The sequence below is a fragment of the Mesoplodon bidens genome (genome assembly GCF_964165515.1).
Source record: "Mesoplodon bidens genome assembly, contig: HAP1_SCAFFOLD_120, whole genome shotgun sequence".
NCBI classification, from domain to species: domain Eukaryota; kingdom Metazoa; phylum Chordata; class Mammalia; order Artiodactyla; family Ziphiidae; genus Mesoplodon; species Mesoplodon bidens.
The window spans coordinates 1,038,858-1,058,196 of record NW_027671363.1 but is presented as its reverse complement, the minus strand read 5'-3'; the positions used below and the strand labels follow the sequence as shown (position 1 = coordinate 1,058,196).

The window sequence follows — 19,339 nt, the reverse complement described above, 5'->3', positions numbered from 1 at the left end:
GGGTCAGGACAAGCTGCATTTTATTCACAGGATTATCACGGTGCGTGATTTATCCTCGTGCAGGATTTTAATTGCTCTTTGGAGGTTGAGCCGTTTCTTTTGACTGCGCTTCAGCTCCATATCCTGCTGTTAAATGCTGGGTTAATAAGTAGGGGAGCCTTTAATGCCTGGGACCGATGGCCCTAGGCAATTCCCCTGCTCAGACTCCCTTGTCCGGGGCAGGGTGGCGGGGGAGGGCCCCCCCCCAGCCACGGCCTCTTTACACAGGACCCAAACCTGAGTGTGAAATCACTGGTGTGCAGCTCATGGGGGCAACTTTTCTTTCTCCTCCCTCACACACCCACCCACACAGCTCCCGAAAGCCCAAATGTTCCCCAAGTCGACACATTTCCTTTGTTAGCAGGAAAAAATACGCAAATGCTTGCTTTTACACTTTAGCACACGGAGCTGACTGCCAGGTCTGTTGGGTGGGAGCCACCAAGGACTGGGGACTCTTTTTCCGAGAGTGACTAGGGGTGGGGTCGGGGAGCACCTGGGAGACCTGAATCCCAAAGCCAGCCAGGCTATCCCTCTGCATTTCTTTGTCCTAACACAGGCTTTTGTCCACCAGCATCCCCCATCGGCCCCTATACAGAAGAGAACACCATCTGTTCATCAAGAGCCCCACGCCGCAGACACACGGCGCGTAGTTAGAGCTCAACGATGAAGCTGGAGGAGAGGCAGGGATCTCCCAGTTGTGTCCGGCCTGGTGGGATTCTAGAGAAGCTATTTCTTTAGGAAGCGTCCCTTTCTTTAGACAGACTGGGGCATTTCCAGTGGCTGGCCACAGTGCCCCGAAAAGGTGGACTCAGATGGACTTGGGCATCAAGGAAGGTTCTGTGGGGGGCTCACGGGCTGTTCTTCCATGTTTCGAACATACAAATCAAGTTGGGGGCAGGCCACCACTAGTGCAGGGCCGACCAGAAGGCACGTTCAACAAAGTGTCCCCTCCCTAACCCCTGCAGCCCCTTCTACAAAAGGAAGACCAAAAGGAAGATGTCCAGGGAAGCCTCATCTAAAAGGTGGAGGAGCAACATTCCTCGGTGCAAGTGTCCTGGCCGTGGCTGCAGCGGGAGGACCACACCATGCCACCCCCTGGCTGGGTGTCATGATGAAATTTGGACATTATACCAGAAGCCAAAGGGTCACTCCATCAAACCCTTAAGAAAAGGATGAGGGACGAAGCGTGTGTGCCCTCGAAGCCCCAATCTTCTTCTGGTGCTCCAGTCTTCAAAACTTACACAAGCTGCCTCTTACATGTCTCCTTCAGTTGTCACCTTGGGACAAGGACCTCTGAGCACCTGACTGAGGAAACAGAAAGGCCCCTGCCACAATCATCCTACTGAACCCTCTCCCCTCCCCTCAAAAAGGGCCAGCAGCCCCCTTCCCTTGAAAGGGCTTTTCTTTAGAAAGGGCGGCCTGGACTTAGCATGAGAGGGGAATGCACTTTAGAGACACCTGGGACCATGGGGTGCTTTCAAAGCCTCTCCCCGCCCTTCCAGGTCTTGACTGGTGGGGTTTTCAATATTAACACCGCACAGATAAATAACACCCAGTGGCAGGATGAAGTGTTCTTACGTGCACAGGGTCAGATGGAGGGTTGAGGCCCCGAGCGTGGTCCGTTGAGGCCCCGAGCGTGGTCCGGTGTCACGGGAGTGGAGGCGGGGCGGGGCAGGGGGCTGGCCGTGAAGAAACAAGAGGAGGAGGGGCAAGGCTCAGTACTGGATCCTGCTGACTACACCCACACACACACACCCACACCCACACACACACACTTATAAACTTTAGCTGCCCCATGAACTTTTTGTGAACTGTTTAAAAGTGGAGGTCTGTTGAACAAACAGCGGCGCCACTGCCAGCCATAATTTCATTGCAACGAGCTAAAGACTTTTAACTCTCTTCCGGTTCCGGGCCAAAGATGGACCTGAGTGGAAAGGGCCAAGGAGCCGGGGGCCCTGCCTGGCGTGAGGCCCTTCTCCAGAGTGACAGCCCAAATCCTGGGCAGGAACACCCTCATCCTGGGCAAAGGCCATACTGCGTACACCCCACCATCACTGAAGAACGGGCCCACCCCCCATCTCTCTGGGATGTAGAACTAAACTAACTAAGGGGATCGTGGGCGCAAGGGACACAGAGATAGGGTCAGAGACACCGCCACGCTCACCCCATTCCTCTTCTAGAAGCGGCTATTGAAATAGTTGGGGGTCTTTCTTACTTTCTTCTTCTTCTTTTTTTTTTAACCTCCAAGGAAAAGTTCTTCAAAAGTGACTTCCCTGACCCTTGGCTGTGGGTCATGCTGCAGGGGGCAAATGACGTGATTTAGATGACAGACACAGCAGGCGCTTTGCTGCTGTATATAAGAGGCTCATCTGCCCTTATTTCTCAACGACCCCCCCTTTTCTTCCACAGGTGGGTGATGCTTCTGGAAGTGCCAAGATGTGTGAAGCCAGTCATGAAAAGCACTTTACAAGCACCAACCTGTTTCCAGTGGGAGCTGCTAAGCTACACCCTGGCTCTGGGTTTTAACCCTTTTTTCCAGCAGTGGAGAGAAGGGGGCAAGGATGTGGGACAGGGATGAAGAGGGAAGGTGGCCAAGAGAAGGGGTCAGCCGGGGAGACGGAAGAGCGTCTGGTTTCTGAAGAACAGACCAGGAATTGTGGTGGCTGCCCGCTGAACACCCAGTTCTGGGAGAGACCCGGCTTGCAAAACGCAGACTTGCCGCGTGGTCTCCGGCTTTCGGTCTGGCCCTAGGGGCAAGCACAGGAGAGCTTGAGTCTCCCTCGACAGACTTGGGCAGTCATCTGGTCCGGGAGCCAAGAGTTATGATTAGCATCCGAGCTTGGCCTGGACGCTGGGGAGAAGAGCCTGATTGGCAGAAAGAGGTCAGAGGGACCAAGATTAGGAGCTGTCCCCCCAACCTCGGCATCCCTGAGCGAGGGCACTTTGGCCCTCTGTGAAAAGACACGAGGGGGCACACGGGTCCCCAGCTGCACCCACCACCGTTCTGCCGATTCCTGCCATGAAGACACCATTATGGAATGAGGAGAAGGAGAGAACGTTTGTTTTGTTTTTTTTCTTTAAAGGCGACTTCCCTTGGCAGGCAACAAACAGGCTGCAAAGGAAGGAGCAGTGGCCGTGAGAGGCTGGCGTGAGCGCAGGGAGGAAGGCAGCACCAGGCCACTCCTGCCACCTCTCCTTTCTCTCCACCCCAGCTCCTCCTGGCACCGGGCCACTTTCCACTGCCTCCGCCCTTGAGGCGCTGATGGATTGGTTCAAGTCTGCACAGCACGCTTGTCAAGTGACAGCGACGGAATGGGAAGCAGTGCCACCAAACCATCCCAACTCCACTCCAATACGAACGGTGCCCCTTCCTAGGGCCTCACTCTCTAGGCACCCCATGCCGCATCAGGCATTTATCCAGTTAGTGACCAAGAAGACCTGGACGGGTTTTGGGGAGCTTCCGGCTCAGAAGGCCGGGCAGACGGCAGGGCTCCCAGCCAGCATGCCATGTGCCACGGTCCTCCGTAGGCTGGGGACCTCTTCGGGGAAGGGGTGTCTCTCGCTGCACCGGCATGGCTGGTTCTCTGTGGAGGACACGCGCGCGCGCGCGCAGTCACCACAGCCTCCCAGCTCCCACTCTCATCCACGGCGTGTCTCTGGGCAGGTGGCCGGACCTCTTCAACTCTGGCCCCCTCATCTGTAAATATTTGGCACCGTGTTTTCCAGAGGATTAAACTGCACTATGGACTCGAGTTCTGCCTGGCAATAGCTGGTGCAGGCCACATCTGACCCATTAAACAGCATCTGACTCCACTAAACATTCTACGTAACAAACCAACCCCAGAATGGCTACATAGTTTCCTTGCGGCAGAGGGAAGGCTGAGGCAGGGACACAGAGGGGGCCAGGGAGGGGTGACCTTCTGCAGAGTGTGTGGCTTTCATGGAAGCCCAAAGCTCATGGCGCGGGAGCCCTTCCTGGGACTGCTCCAAGCGCAGACTGAGTCACACACAGACACTTCTCTACTGGTGTCAAGGAAGGGAGGGAAGAAGAAGTTCCTATTTTAGCACTGGGGGCCGCGAGGAGGTGGGAGATGAGAAAAAGCGGTCCAGGGTGTGCAGCGTTGGGGCAAGTCCTCCTGGGATGTTTTCCCCAGTATGTGTAGCAGTGGGGAGAAGGGAACCCCAAGGATGCCCCCAGGTCGGGGCGAGGGTCGCAGGCGTCCTGGGGTGTGGCTGAAGGAGGTCGCCCGACGGGTCCTGCAGCCGGGCATGGGTGCTGGGGGGGAGTGAGGAGTGGAAGGAGTGATCCAGCCTGCCCAGGCGCTGTCTCTTGGCACACTCCAAGTCATGGCTGTCGCCGCCTCCAGAGGCGTCCCCACTCACGACCCAAGTTTTGCATTAGTAACAGAGCTGCGGAGCAGGAGTGCGGGTGTGACGGGGTGGGGGACGGGAAACTCACGCAGCTGGCCCTGACCTTTTGAGCAACCAGAACCTTCCCTGCCTCCTCCCAGGGCGCCAGGATAGCGCCGCGAGCCACTCGGGTCAGTCGGGAGTGAACTTGGCCCGCAGCGGCAGCGGCGCCCCCTCCCCCGCCTCAGCCCCGAGCACGGATCGGTCGGCAGCAAAGGGATTTTCTCTCCCACCACACACACCCGCGCTGCCGCAGGCTCCGCGCCCCTCCTACGCCAGGTCCCCGCGCGGGGCCGCCCCCCCACACGCACCCCCCGCCTGACCTTCCAGGACCCCCGGCTCTCTCGGCCAGCCCCCGACCCCAGCTCACCCCGCCCGCGCGCTCCTCTGGGCTCCCCCTTCCCAGGCGCCTGCCGCTGAATCTCTGACAAAAAGCAACTTTGGGTGGGCGCACGGAGAACCCAGGATGTGCGGCGGCGCGCCCCAGGGGAGTGGGCACTGACTGGAGACCGCTCCGGCCCATCGTCCTGCGCTCCCTTCGGCCAGTCTGGAGTGTTCTCTCCGTGGAAGCCTCCCCCACCTTCCCCGATTCAAAGATGCAAGCCAGGTGTAGCCAACTGTAAAAGGGGGCTCGGGGGCTTGGGGAGGGGGGCACCAGCAAGGATCGACCGGGAGAGCCGCCGCCAAACCGGGGCTGCCCGCCACACACCCCCTTTTCCCAAAAACAGAGCCGTGGCCCCCCGTCAGCTCTTGGACCAACCTCAGACACTTCCCCTTCCCCCCGCCAACCCCCCCTCCCGACGCCAGGCCTCGGCTTTTTGTTCCTTTCACTTTCTTTCACGGTTGTGCCACACACAACCACGCGTGTATGCAAGAGGGGGCCCCATTTGGAAGCTGGTGTCCCTCAACAGGAGGCAGCAGCCCAGGACAGGAAACCTCGGTTGAAAGCAATCAATCAACCTGACTCCTCTCCTCCCCGCCCACCCACCCTCCACACCCCCTCGGGTCTGGTCCCTACAGGCTGGGTTCCCACTTGGAGTCTACACAACCTGGAGGCAGATCCAGAATAAACGATCCATAGACCACGACTCTAGACGGGGTGTCACTGCACTGCAGCCTCCATCAGGGCTTTGTAGAAATAGTGAACTCACTGCAAACTCCTCCCCCCACAAGGAACAAGCTAGACCAGAAAGCTATTAACGACAGCTATCATTAGTACACACAGGAAGCACAAAGGAACTTTTTACGAATAAAAGATGCATACAATACAGGGTCCTGTGACCTGCACCCGGCTTCCCTGCTGATTGTGTGCAGCCTGGGAGTCCTGGGAAGGCTGGGGATGAGGGTCAGAGGAGGACAGGGGCTCCCACTTTCTTTACGAGGAACAATAGGAACCCCACGTCTGTTCATCTTGGAACCCGGAACACCCCAAACAAAGCTGTGGGAAAACTGCGGTAGACGTGGGGGCCCGTGAATTTTTCTAGCTGTTCAGAGCTTAATTACTCCTCCTTGACCCGTGGGACCAGACACGACACCACCAAGGTTAAAATGCCCCAAACAGCGCCCAGCAGATGTGAGCGAGCTGGCAGACGCGCCAATGAGACCTGCCTCGGAGCACGATAACAAGTGACTCATACGTTGCATATCGTTGAAAGAAAATTATTTTTCTCTAATTTGCATTTGCTTCGGGGGAAAAAAAAGCCAACCAGAGTCCCTCTTCACAAGCACGAGTCTAATCCTGGAAATGCAGCCCGGCTGCTTTAAGAGAGCTGGAAGGAGGGAAAGACTGCCAGCGCTTTGGCGTTGCAGGCTTGTTTATCTTTCCGCCTTTCCTCCAAGGCGAAACTCGTTTTTGCAAGCAACATTCCTACAGAAAATGGCACACGTCCTAAAAAGAGACCAATTTATAGAACTGGCACCGAAGTTCATGTATCATTCCAGAAGCATCTCCCAGCTCCCCACTAGGGAACCCAACTAGATGTAGAAGTCCACATTATAACTCAGAGAGTAGATGTGGGGGCAGGGGGGAGCGGAGGTGGACCCGTAATTTGCAGATATCCTGCAAGCTGTACACTCAGGGGCCGAAATCACACAGAAGGGCAGGATATAGAATTAAGTCAGCTCTAAATGATCCTCCAAAGCCCGGGGGCCAGGGTTGCGGAAGCCTTCAACCTTGAGGTTGGGGGGAGTGGTGCTTACCCCCAGCTTGCCCCAGGACAGCCCAGGGGCAGGCCCATCTTCTGGACCATCCTGAGGACCATCCTGAGCCTGCCAGCTTGGACCGGCCCAGCGGGGTATTGCTGCCACCCACCAACTGTTCTCCCTCCCACCCTGGCGCCTCCCCGCAGTGCCTGGCAGAGGACCAGGAACTCAGAGAAGGCCGGGCTGTGGGCATCTCGTTGATTAAGTCACAGAGTGGGTGGCGCTGTGGGCAGACCTCAAGACAGCACCGCTGGTCCTGCAGCTGAAAGGCAAGTGCGCTCTTAAAAACCGGGAAGGCAAAGGGAGGCGGGTGATCAAAAGCCGACTTGCACCCCTCCCCACCCCCATTCACCCCCCTTCGGGTCCTGAACCTACACACTTGTGTTTCCAATCCAGGAAACGGGGCCGAGGGCATAGAACACAGCGGCCGCCTGTCTCTTGAACTTGTCTGAATAACAGGGCCATTTCAGAGGAAGAACAACGGCCTTCAGAGCCTCTGCAATTTCCAGAAAGCCTTCAGTTAATACATTCTTTCCAACAGGCTTGCTTTAGGGTGGAAAGTTACTTTCCCAAATCTTAACAACCCGGTCACAAGCCACTGAGGCCCCAGGTCAACAGATCCCGGCCAAACCCCTCCAGACAGTTGACACTCATGACCCCGCAGGCCTTCTCCTGCCACCTCTGCCTAACAAGTTCCCTAATCCACAACACACCAACCAGCGCGCACGTCCACCACGATCCCAGGAGCCAGAAAGATGCGTGTCGCGGGGTGCGGGTGCCGCCGCCGGAGGGCTCTCTCGCAGCGCATCCGAGGGCTCCCGGGCCAGCAAGGGGCGGCCACCTCTGCAGCTCTCCGTGGGCCTGCACAGTGCACGCATTGTGTGAGCGCCGAGGAGGCACAGCGCTGCTCCTGCACCAACAGCTGTCACATTATTTGCACTCGCTGTAAACAGCCTTCACATTCCCCCCTTACCACACAGTTAAAGCCAGACTAACAATCCAGTTAGAGATCAAACCAACAGCAGCATTGTGTCTGCCTTCGCACCAAGCCCAGCAGCTGGCAGGTTTCTCCAGAACAAGAGACCCCCCCTCCCCCCACCCTTCCAGGCTCCAGCCAAGGCTAGCCTAGACAGCAATGCGTGTGTCGCTGCTGATTGTTAAAGCAAGAGAACACAGCCATTTCGCGCAGAGTTCTGTGGGGTTCATCAGCTCTCTCCCAGAGTTTCTTCCTCTCAGGCCCCCTCCCCCATTTCCTCAGCTGGGAATAAAGGTTGTTCAGACTCCCAGGGTCGGTTTCTCTGCTCAGCAAAGCGTGGGTCGGCCTGCCCCGGCCAAGCCTGGGGTCCTGCAGCCCTCTCTACCGTGGTCCCAGAGGCTAGGCAGCTTGGCACTTTCTGCAGCCCAAAGCCTCGTGTTTCGGAAAACCGTCCAACTCCCTGAATCCTTCCTGGTCGCCCCACTGATCAAAATGTCTCCTTTTATGATTTTTGGTTAAGTCGAACATTTCCATCATCGTCATTATTAGCGCAAATTACACGCCTAATCGGTCCTTAAATAGATTTTAATTAAATAATCATACAAGGCTCATTTTATGACTTAAGAAAGGCATTAGTTTTCCTTATAAACTTTCCACCAGGATATAGAATAATGATAGCAGACAAATACTTATTCTTTGAAAAGCACCAATAACTGATGGGCAGAGTATTGGGAAAGCAGACCCTGCTTCACACCTTCTGGAATCCAAGTGGAGACTAGACAGACCACATCTGCACAACTTTCCTCCGGAGAAGGGAGAGGGGATTTCTTCCTCCAAAGCATTACTTTTGTCTTCTCTTTGGGGCCAGGAGAAAGGAACCCCAAATGTTCCTTTTCCTTGCCCATCTGAAGAGATGTCTCCAGCTTAGAAGTCTCTTCTAGAGACCACTCCTCGCCACCCCCATCTGTTTTCCACCCCTCAGTCTGCTGAGAGCTGTGGTGGAAAGCAGGCAGGCTGTGCTTGTTAAATGCTCTGTAAAATGCTGTTAATAAAATAATAAATACAAAGGATGGAGGCTGCTGGTTCCATGGGTGTTTTGACTGGAAATGCCTTGGCACTTGTCATGTGTTTACGGGAGGGCAGACAACTCTAGGAATTACATAGTTTGGACATCTCTGTACTTCATTTATTCTTTCCTAATTGACGTAGGCCTAGAGCTATGTCAAGTTTGCATTTGTACAGAACTGTTAAATGCCTAAGAGTTTCTCCAATTAAACCAAGTTTTAAATCAGACCCAAGGCTGGAACGTACTCTCGGCCTCGCCCCACTCCACCCCTCTGCCTCTGTGGCTGGAGAAAACAAACAGACCCTCAACAAGATCCCCTGTCCTTGCTCTCCCCACCTTCACCACCCCCACCCGCGGGGGGGCACCTAGGGCAAAGGTTAAGGTGTCTTTCAGATTACAGGCAAGGCCCTGGCTACACACACTGGAAAGCACTGCAGTTGGGCGCATCCTGGGCATACTCGAACCTCTAAAATAGTGAGCTAAGATCGGGGGAAAACTGCTGGCCTGGTAAAACCCACTGTTCACAAAACAATGTCAGCAAAGACTGGAAGGCATTCTTTAGAGAGGTACCAGGGACTCATGCCTACTGAAGCTCTTTCAGCACAAAGGCTTTTAGGGGAAGAAGGGAAAAGGGGGGTGGGGGGGAGGAGAGAAAGGGAGGGCTCCTGTTTCAGAGCAGGCATCCCCAGAGAGTCAAGAACCAAGTGTAGCTTCAATCAAATGCTGACTTCCCCTCTGGGAGTCTAGTAGGAAACCTGATCACAGTAGCTTACTACCGGCCTGGATCCATACAGGTCTGGTTTTCTTCTCATGCTAGTAAAGTTTTTAAAATACATATCCATAGAAAAGAAGCAATCCCTGACAGACTTTTATTGAAAACCACACTGAGACCTCATAACATCCGGACTTAATCCCTATCAGACAAACCACAGCACCTCTGGCCTCTGCAGCGGGCCAGACCCTTTCACCTCTTCCCACCAGGTCTCTCCCCTCCAGCCGCTGCTGTTCCCTCCCCCCGAAAGAATGACGGGAGGACTTGCCAAAGAGCACCTAGATACCGGTTCTGGAATCAATTCCTAACCATATAAATGATCCCACTTAGGGGGAGAAAAAAAAATCCCAGCCTTTTCATATGGATTCCTTTAAAGCCCAGAATGCAAAGAACTGTAACAAAGGGAAAGAAGGAGGAACCCACGGAGGCAGACCTGGAGGAATAGCCTCAGGAATACCCTTGGAGGGGAGCTTAACCTGCAGGTTGGTCCCCAGACACTGGCCTACGCAGGTCTTGCGGGGGGAGGGCGGCAGGCATCTCAGGGGCAGCAGGGAACGGAGAAGCAACCTATAGGAATCTGACCAGTCATTCAAAGCAATTACTAATCCTCCGGGCCTACTATGTGCCAAGTATTCTTTGATCCTAAAGGTGGAAAATTATACCCAGTCTGACAAATAAGAAACTTACTGAGGCTCAGAGGCCATAAATAACCTGTCCCCAAGGTCACACAGCTAGTAAAAATGGGCCACGGTCAAACTCAGTCCTGGAGTTGCGGAGAGGAGCCAATTATCGGTCAAATTGTGCCATCCCGAATCCCCAAGAAGTTCGGAAGGCTTCCTTAGCCCTTGTACTCCAATACAGAGTAAAAGGATAGCACTTAACACCTATGAAATTCGGTCCACAAGGAGCCCGCATCCTAGTTTCTCCTACACCCAGAAATCTCTTGGTCCATGTGAAGTCTTTCGAAATTTCTGCCAACATCCTACCCATCTCCCTACACTGGAACACCCTGCTGTGAGGCCAGGGATTCCCAACAAGGCTCCACTTTCCCCTCCTCCAGGAGCCCAGAACAGGCAGTGGAAGGTGGGTGCTACTCTTAGGTCTCTGGAAAAAGTGCTGACACCTGGAACTACAAGAAGGCTTGCCACACTAGTTTTGCCACATAAAGCAATCAATCAAATTATCTAGACAGAGCAAAAGCCCTTTGGAAAGACTGCCTACATCTACCTTTCCTAGGACTTTAATGAAAAACCCAGGGACCAAAGTGGGCTGGGGAGGCAACTGAGGGGGAAGCGGCTTGCAAGATGCTGGACCCTCCTGGACTCCTGGGGGTCCCCACAAAAAGCCAAGTCCCGAGACAAGCCGGAGGTTGGGGTTCTCTCTCCTCTCCCCAACTTCTCATCCCAGCAGCGCAGGGTCAGCGCTCAACATCCCCTCCCCACCCCATCTTCAATTTCCTGGTCTGCCCCGGGCTTTCAGAAGCTCCGGGAACCATCCACACCCGATGCCACAGACGCCACAGGCTCCACGACCCAGGGCCGTCTCCAGCTCAGCTCGGTGGGAAGGGGAACGGGCAGGAGCGCCGGACACTCAGCCGCCCCTGCGGCTTCCCGGCCCCGGGCGGGTGGCTCCTCCAGTGGCCGAGGCTCCGGATGCGTGAAATGGCTCCAGGAGCGCCTGGGGCAAGCCAGGGCCTCCGCAGCGGGAGGGACCGAGGCGATGGCGGAGCCGGGTCCTCACCCCTCTAGTCAGCCAAACACGCCCCGGCGGCCCGGCAGCCCCTGGCTTGCAGCCAGTGGCTTTCTCTCTTTTTTAAACTTTCCGGCCTTGGCGATCACCGCCGATTGGGACAGGATTTCCAGCCCCCGCCTTCCCTCCTCCACACCCTCCGTGCAGGCCCTTCCAACCTCCAGGGAGGTGATCCCCCCACCCCCGGCACCGTGAGTCCCTGGCCCCGGCAGACCCTCCCCCGCCCCCGCCACTTGGGCCACCTGGAACGAGCCGCTTCCCAAAGCGATCGGCGTCCGGCCGAGTCTGGGGCTGCTGCTGCTGCGTCCGGGGAGGAACTCCCGCAGCCTCCAAACGTCTAGGTCTGCCCGCAGCGGCATGCAGAACCGCCCCCTACTCGCGGGGGGGGGGGGAGGGGGGCGGGGAAAGTTTAAGGCCTGTCTTTAAAAAAAAATTTAACTCTTCAGATGCAAGAATTTGGGTGCCCTTGGCACGGTTATAAGCGCTCGGGTAGAACAACAGAAATGGGGGGTGCCGGAAATGGTGCAGGAAGACCCCTATAACCCTATAAACCTCTCCTCCCCCCTCGCAGTTACTATTAGCATTAAAAGATCCCAGTGCCTTCAATGCAATAGTGCCTGTTTATAACTTTTCCCTGCTGGGTCCCCATACCCTAAACAAGCCCGCTCCTCACGTTTTGAAATCACCAGGGCAAAGATCGCTCCCAAATCTGTGACCTCCCGGAGCTCTTGGGCCTCTCACCTGCTCTGCCCCTGGCACCCTGACTTCACTCACCCTCTTCCCCCCAGTAGTTCCTCTGGTTTGCACCTAGACAATAAATTTAGTTTCATTTAGCTTCCGGTCTTTAACTTTAGCAGGTCTCCTTTTTGCATGCAAATCAATATGGCAATTACCATCTAAAAGCTCGCCCGGCCCCGGGTCAATGTAAATTGATCATTGTCCGCCTTCCACAAAATAACACCGGGAGTCTGTGATGCATAACGAGATTATACTGGAAACTGTCTTTTAGATCAAATTCTATTTAATGCTGTCAGGATCTTCTCCTAGCGGACTTCCCCGCTAGTCTAATCACGGGGCGCCGGAGCCCATGGGTGCTGAGGGGCGATGGCTGGCCGGGGAGACATGGTTCTAAGAAATAACAAAGTGCGGGGACGCCCCCACCCAATTCCAACACCCTCGAATAGGGGCCGGCGGAAATGAGCCTGCGCTGGGAAAGGGGGCCTGCTACAGAAACGTTGCGGGGGTGGGGGGAAGCTCATTGGTTAATTCCCATCCAACAGAAAGTCAGCTATCCCTTCCGGAGGAACACATGGCGGGCAACCAGCGAAAGCCGACGGGCCGGGCTGGAGGTTGGGAGACGTCCCCGGCCAAGTGCTCGGGGCACAGGCGGCTTGGCTGCCACGGGGGTGGCCTGAGAAGACCTTCCACTCCTGCCCCGGCTGCTTCTCAAGCCAGCGCCACCATCCAGGCCCCGGCAGCGCAGCCAGCCTTGCAAACAGACGGAATCCTGCCAGCCGTTCACTCGGGCGAGGCAGCCCGGTCGGGATAGGCCTCCCCTCCCCTGCCTGGGCGAGGCCCCTCCAGGCCCAAACCGTGTGAGCCGAGGGCTGGAGGCCTCCAGCCAGGAGAAGGTCCTCCCGCCCCTGCGCGGCCCCCAGGGTACGGGTGTGACCCTGGAGCTTAACAGAGGGCCTTCAGAGCTCCTTTCGGCCTCGGGCTGGCGGGGGAGCGGTGGGGCTGGCGGGGGAGCGGTGGGGCCAGCGGGGAGAGGGGCGGTACGGCGGCCCAAGTGGACCCGTGAGGCCCCACGCCCCGCCGGGCTGGGTCTGCCGGGCCCGCCGCCCTCGAGGAAACCACCGAGGTGGCATTGCCGGGGCCGCTGGGCACTCCCGAGGACTGTCCTGGGGTTCGGGCGGCTCGGAGGCCGGCGAGCCTCCTGCCCAGCCCCGGCTGTCGTGCCCAACCCAGCGCGGGCTCCACCCGAGTGCTGTCTTCCCAATAAAAGCTGGAATTCCCGGCTGGGCTCAGACAAAGAAGGACCGCGGCAAACCGACGCCACGCGCAAACCAAACCCAAGCCGAGTTTACGCGCACGTCTGGGGTCACAGAGGCGCCTGCTAATCCTCTCTACGCTGGCCGTCCCCGCACGGTCTCCTCAAGGGGGAAAAAAAAAAGGGAAAGTAAGCATACCTCCCCTTGATTCCGCCCAGAGGCCGAGCTTCGTACTTCTTTCGGTTCAGTCTCTCTCAGTTCACTAGGCCCTGCGCCACCTTAGCAAACAGGGCTTAGAGGAGCGCAACATCCCTTGCTTCCGACCCAGAATGCAAAGCTACTCCTTTTTCCTCCACCATCCATCCTCTCAGGGTCCAGAACTCAAAAATCTTTCAGAAATCCTCCTACCTGCTCAAGACATACTCTCTTCCCCACTCCAGATGGGAAGAAACTATAACCAGAAGCAATCTTAGTAACCAAGGGCCATCCACCCTTAGCTAGGCACCGTCGCCCTCAGTTTCCCTCTAGCCGAAGACACAGTATTTCCCAGTGAATGAGTGTGCGAATGTGGTTGTGTGGCCCACACTTCCGTGCCCTGCTCTGTCTCACCGGGCAGGAAAATCTTCATCAGGCACTGAGGAGTTTTTGTCGTTCAGCCTGTGTATCTAAGCATGGATGTATGCATGTGAATGCTTTTTGTGTTTCCAGGTGACCCTCTTCACACCTTTAAATGGGCTTTTGTCTCTCGAACGAACTTACAGAAATTCTGCTCCAGTTGCCAGCTCAACAAAGTCTGGGATTTTCTCCTAGGATCTCGCTCTAGGTCTCAGTATTTGCATACCCATGTTTACATTCCTCGCGGCCAGTTCTTTCTCTCTTCTCTATCTCTTGTTCCATGTGGGCACCAGAGCCCAAGTGTCTTGATTTGTCTCAGCACATGTCATTCAGGCGCACATCTTAATCTGTGCATTCCTGTCTAACACGTACACCTCCCCACGACTTACATTCTTGCTTTGCCTATAATGGGGCTCGTTCCCAGACCAATATGGGTTTGCAGTTTAATGTAACTAGAGGATCCCCTAAGACTACAAACCCTAAAAGGAAGAGGAGGGGGAAGGAGAGAGGAATGTGACTAATGATTCATTTCTCTATAGGGTAACCCACCTACCTCAGGGGTCTACCTCAGGGAAAGAACGAGACCAATGCCTGCAGAGTTGTATTAAATTTTTAGACCCATTCAATGTTGACCCCATGGATGTGGATACAAATGATCGATCTTGTACACATCGCTGTCCAACTCCTGTTTGGAGGCTGCCTCCCTGCACATATCTTATTTGAACTCTCCACAAGTTCATGGTTAAAAGTGTTTTTATTTACATAGACAACTCAAGGACCCCTTTGCTCTCTCCGATGCATACCTGTACGCAGTGGACAGGCATTTCAGGCTTGGGTCTTTGGTAGGCAACACTCTCGGTCAGAGGCCCCACTGACTAAAGCTCTGAGCAGACCTTCACATACTGGGCCGCTGGGAACGGTAAGGTCTAACCTCTGCATCTCCCCAACTCACTTCCTTAAGTGAGGGTGCCCACTGTGTGTGTTCACACCTTCCCCATTGAGAAGTATCGGGTCAAATTAGATCACCTAGCAGCTGCGTTTGGTTCCTCGAAGAATCGAGCCCAATGTACCAGGATGTGAGATTGCATACACAGAAGAGAAAGGAAAACCCTAAGCCCAGACTCCCGCCTCCTCTCCCCAGGGGGCTACTTTGCCTCCAGGAATTTCTACTACACTCCCCACCCCCACTCTCCCTATCGTCTTTAAAGGGTTAAGAGAAACCCTCGCAGCCTTGCCTCCACCCTGGTCGCTGGGCCCAAAGGCTCGCTCGCTCACGGGAGTCTGCCGCCGCCTCCGCGGCCCGCCCCCAGACAGACAGAACGCTGGAGCGTGACCGCGCCTGCAGGGTCGGGGTGGGACTCTACGGGCTCGGGCTGCCCCGAGCGCACAGCGGGTCCGCCCCGGCCCCGGCCCACAGCGCTCCCGCCAGCCCGGCTGCCGGGGCACAGTCACAGCTCTGCGCGCTGGGCAGTCCGATTTTTATCTTGTCTAATCCCAAACTGGGCGGGGAGCACAGGCGTCGTGCTTAGAGAACAAGAGATAGGCAAGGGAGGCGGGGAGGAGCAGCCAGGCAGCGACGCGAGCGGGAGCGAGTTAAAGACACAGTCGAGGCGACCGAGAGCAGGAAGAAAGAGCGGGCTGCGCGGGCCTCGAGGCGCCGCACGCAACGCGCCGCCCGGCCAAGTTACACTCACCTCCCGGTCGCCCCTCGCCGCCCATCCCTCCCCACTTCCCAGAGGCGCTCTCCGCAGCCCGGGCCGCGGGGTCCCGGCCTGTGTGGGAGGCACAGGCCCGGCCGGCCCTGCAAAGGGCTGGAGAGAATCGCTAATAAGCTGTGCGGCCCATTGATCCGGAGAACACTTCCTAATTAACTCTCAGTCACCTACTGGTGACAGTGCCTCAAAGCACAGCGCTGGGGCCGTCCGAGCCCCAACCCCGACCTGCCCGCGGAGCGCCTGGCGCCCGAGCCCCGCGCCCCCCCCCACTACCCCAGGCAATCCCGGTGAGTGACGGCGTAAACCCGCACACTAAAGGCCAGCCTCGGATTAAACCTGGACGGCATATTAATCACCGCCATCTCCCCGCTTCCTCCTCGCGGTGAAATCATGCCCATAATAAACACGGGAACCGACACTGCAAAGCCCAGACCAGATAACGGGTCGGGGGTGGAGTGGGAAGGGTCGAGAAGCAAATGTGTTTTCCAAGTGTCCACGTACAGGAGTCTCAGAGGCCGACAATTAAAATGCCTTCCACACAAGCAATTCTGTTGGCCAAACCGAATCCAACACCTCCTAAGGATTAATTTCGGCCCGCGGTGTCCGTTTCCAGTGCCACAGCAAGTGTCACATGGCTACAAATACCCAAGTCTGTCTGCGTTCACCACCCACCACCTTCTGGGGTGGGCCATTTCCTCCTCGTTTTTATTCCTAAGTCATTTTACGGATTTTTCTCCAGAGACTACCCCTAGAAGCAAATACCACTACCCCTCCTCTGGCCTTCTCTCAAAAAAAGAAAAAAACAAACAAACAAAAAAGCAGCTAAAACCCTGAGCTGTCTACTCTAGACACAAGAGGCTGTACGAATACCTATTTGAAGCGCGCTGGTTTCTTTTTTTAAGGTTTGTTTTTAAATACACATAACCCTCCCCCCTCCTTCGCTCTTCCATCCCCGCAACCCCCCAACCCTTTAGACGCCGGCGGCGCGCGCCCTCGCGCGCGGGCACTCACAGCCTCTAGCTGGAGATCGCGGACTTCTGGAAAAGATTCATTAACTGCAAATTAAGCCTCGCCCCGGCTTCGGCCTACACGAGGCCAGGCTCAGCCGTCTCAGGGACCCGGGGACGTGCCCACTCGAGAGTGCAGGCGGCGCGAAGCCCGCCGGGACCACGCGTGCCTCGAGCCGCCCTACTCCGCACACGGCGCCCCGGGGCTTGCTTGGTAAACAGCAGGAGCACGTCGCCGCCGCCCCGAGCCCCCTAGTTGGCGGAGGCTCTGCAGCGCAGCCGCCCGCCTGCTCCGAGCGCGGGCCCCAAGGCGCAGCGGCGCCTCGCCCTCCCCGCCTCGGCCGAGGATCGCGCCCGGGTGCGCAAGTTCCTCTTCGCCCTCAGCCTCTGCGCCGCACGCCCTCCGAGTGGGACCAACTTCCTCCGGCCGCAGACTCGCACACGACCTACAGGGCTTTCCACCAGACTCCACGCTACCCAGAGGAGGACCCAGGTCTCGCCCCCCCGCCCGCCGCCGCCCCGCCCCCGCACGATCTACCCCCACCCCTGGGGTCTCACAACTTAAAACCAACCCCACGACGTCGCGGGGAAGGTGGGGGTGGACCAGGGTGGCAGATTACAATTTTAAAAGAACATTTACAAAACAAAGCGTCTGACCTGACTGGCTGGCTGGCGGGCGGGCAGAGTCGGAACCCCTCACTCTGCTCCATTTCCTAGTATTTTTTTTTTTAATCCACGTGATTCACGCTTTGGAGCAAGCCAAAGAAAGCCAAAACAACAAAAAACCGGGACTCCCCTCACGAGTCGCGCGGCAGCGGCGGCCAGGTCGAGCTCGGCTCGGGGCGCCCGCCACACACACCCTCGCGCACGCACACGCCGTCGTTCCACGAGCAAGAACGAGCTGCCCCCGGAGAGGCGAGACGAGGCAGCGGCGGCTGGGGGTTTTTACAGTTCTTTCCCGAGTCGAAAAAGAAAGCAGACGGGAACCCGCCGCCCTCCCTTTCCTGCTAGCGAGCTAACGACGAGCCGAGCTTCCCAACTTCCAGCCCAGCTCACCCCCCCGCCCCCCACGCCCGACTCGCGGCACTCAGCGACGACCGCGCTCCCGCGCACACAGGCACACACTGCCTGCAAACTTCCACTCCGCGAACTCCCTGCTCTCCTCCCAGCCCCCAGGGGGGCGGCAGTCCGCCCCCGCCGCGCCCCTCCCTCCCCGAAGCCCACGCCGGGCCGCTTAGGTTGGCTGCATTTTTAATAACTTACAGCTAGGAAATAAAAACGAAAGCGAGCAAAGCAGCCAAAGTGAAGCGCGAGGCACAAGCTTCGAGGGGTACGCGAGAGTCAGAAGAGCCACCCGCCGCTAGTCTGGGCCCCGAGGGAGGGGGCCGACTGCAGCCCGCCGCACGCACGGCCGCCAGCCCGCGCGGCCTCCGCGGGGAAAGGTGTTCCGGGCACTGACCTGAAATCCCCAGCCGGGGAGTAAGCAGGGAGCCTGCGATCCGGCGCTTTGAAGTTTTCCCCGGAGCAGAGTCGAGGCGGCGAGGAGGAGCGACAGGAGGTGGGGTGGGTGGGGAGAGGTGTGCGGGGTTGGAGGAAAGTGGGGTGGCGACGTTCGCGATGGGAGAAGGGGCCGGGCCGGGGAAGCGCGGCGAACAGCAAAGTTTGCCGTCCCCCGCTGCCCGCAACCCGCTCGCCTCTCTCGCTGTCTGCTGCGGTCGGCCCCGCCGAGGGGTGGGCTCCGGGCCGGGTGGGGGCGGGGGCGGGGCCGGGCGGGGCGGGCTCAAAGCTTCCGGGCAGGTGGCGACAGCCGCGCGCTCGGGCAGGAGCCCCAGCGCCATGTTGACGATTAGCCGCGAGCGCCAGCTCGGGCTGGGTGTGTGAACGTGTGTGTGTGAGTGTGTTGGCCAAGTCTTCCCTGCGCGGCGACAGCGCGGCTTGGGCTCCCCGCCCGGCAGCTTGCGGGCTCCCCCTCCGCCGCCGCTGCCGCCTCGCTCCCGCTCTCGGTCGCGGCCTGGGCTCCGGCGCGTCTTCCCCGCTGCCGCCGAGCTCGGTTCGCGTTCAGCAAGGAGCGTAGCTCCGCCTCACCTCGCCGCTGGGAGCCCAGGCTCCGTCTGACGCCGCGCGCCGCGATCCCAACGCGTGCCCCCTCCCTGGTTCCCTCCTCTTCCTCCTCCCCCTCCCTCCCAGCAGCCGCCTCCCCTCCCCCCGCAGGCGCAGCGCTCGGGCGACAGCCGCCTGCCCGACGCCTCCTCCAGCTCTCGCAAGTTTGAGCTCCCCCAGCCTCCGCTCACCCTCCGCTCACCCTCCGCTCACCCTCCGTTGCAGCGCCTGGGCGGTGGGGTGTCGGAGGGGTGACTCCCCAAGAAAGGTTTGCCCGAGTTTCCCCAGCCGTCATCGATTCCCGGCGCGTTTCGCCTAGCTGGGTCCGAACCCCAGACCACTTGGGTGGCGTCCCCCTCGCCCCATGTCCTCCCCTCCCCCGCTTGGACCGAGTTGGCTGCGCACACCCCGCCCGGGCGCGCGCCCTGGGCGAGTGAGAGACCGACTTGCGCGGCGGCGGCGGCGCGGGCGGCCCGTTGATCCTGAGCCGAGGGGATGCGGGGCGGCGGGGGCGGCTCTCCCAGCCGCGCGCCGAGACCCGGAGAGTTACAGAGCAGGCGTACATTGGAGAGAGCTTTCCTATATAGGAGAGCCAAGAATTTGTTACTTCTTGAGGGGAGAGCATGAAGGTAGGGGACCCTATAATGAGAATCCCAGGATTGCTTCTAGATTTCTAACTTGGATAAATGACAGGACG

General features: G+C 57.8%; 1 long non-coding RNA gene and 1 pseudogene across 2 annotated transcripts in view; both read right to left on the bottom strand.

Annotated features, from left to right (window-relative positions):
* Positions 1–19,339, bottom strand: part of LOC308611519 (centrosomal protein of 78 kDa-like) — a 739,857-nt pseudogene that overhangs the window by 53,267 nt on the left and 667,251 nt on the right. The gene's annotated exons all lie outside the window — the stretch shown is intronic.
* Positions 1,217–18,230, bottom strand: LOC308611502. The gene is made up of 4 exons (XR_014014931.1): positions 18,002–18,230; positions 2,204–2,335; positions 1,618–1,718; positions 1,217–1,344 (listed from the first exon to the last, which is right to left on the bottom strand). It is a non-coding gene; the product is annotated as an uncharacterized lncRNA (long non-coding RNA).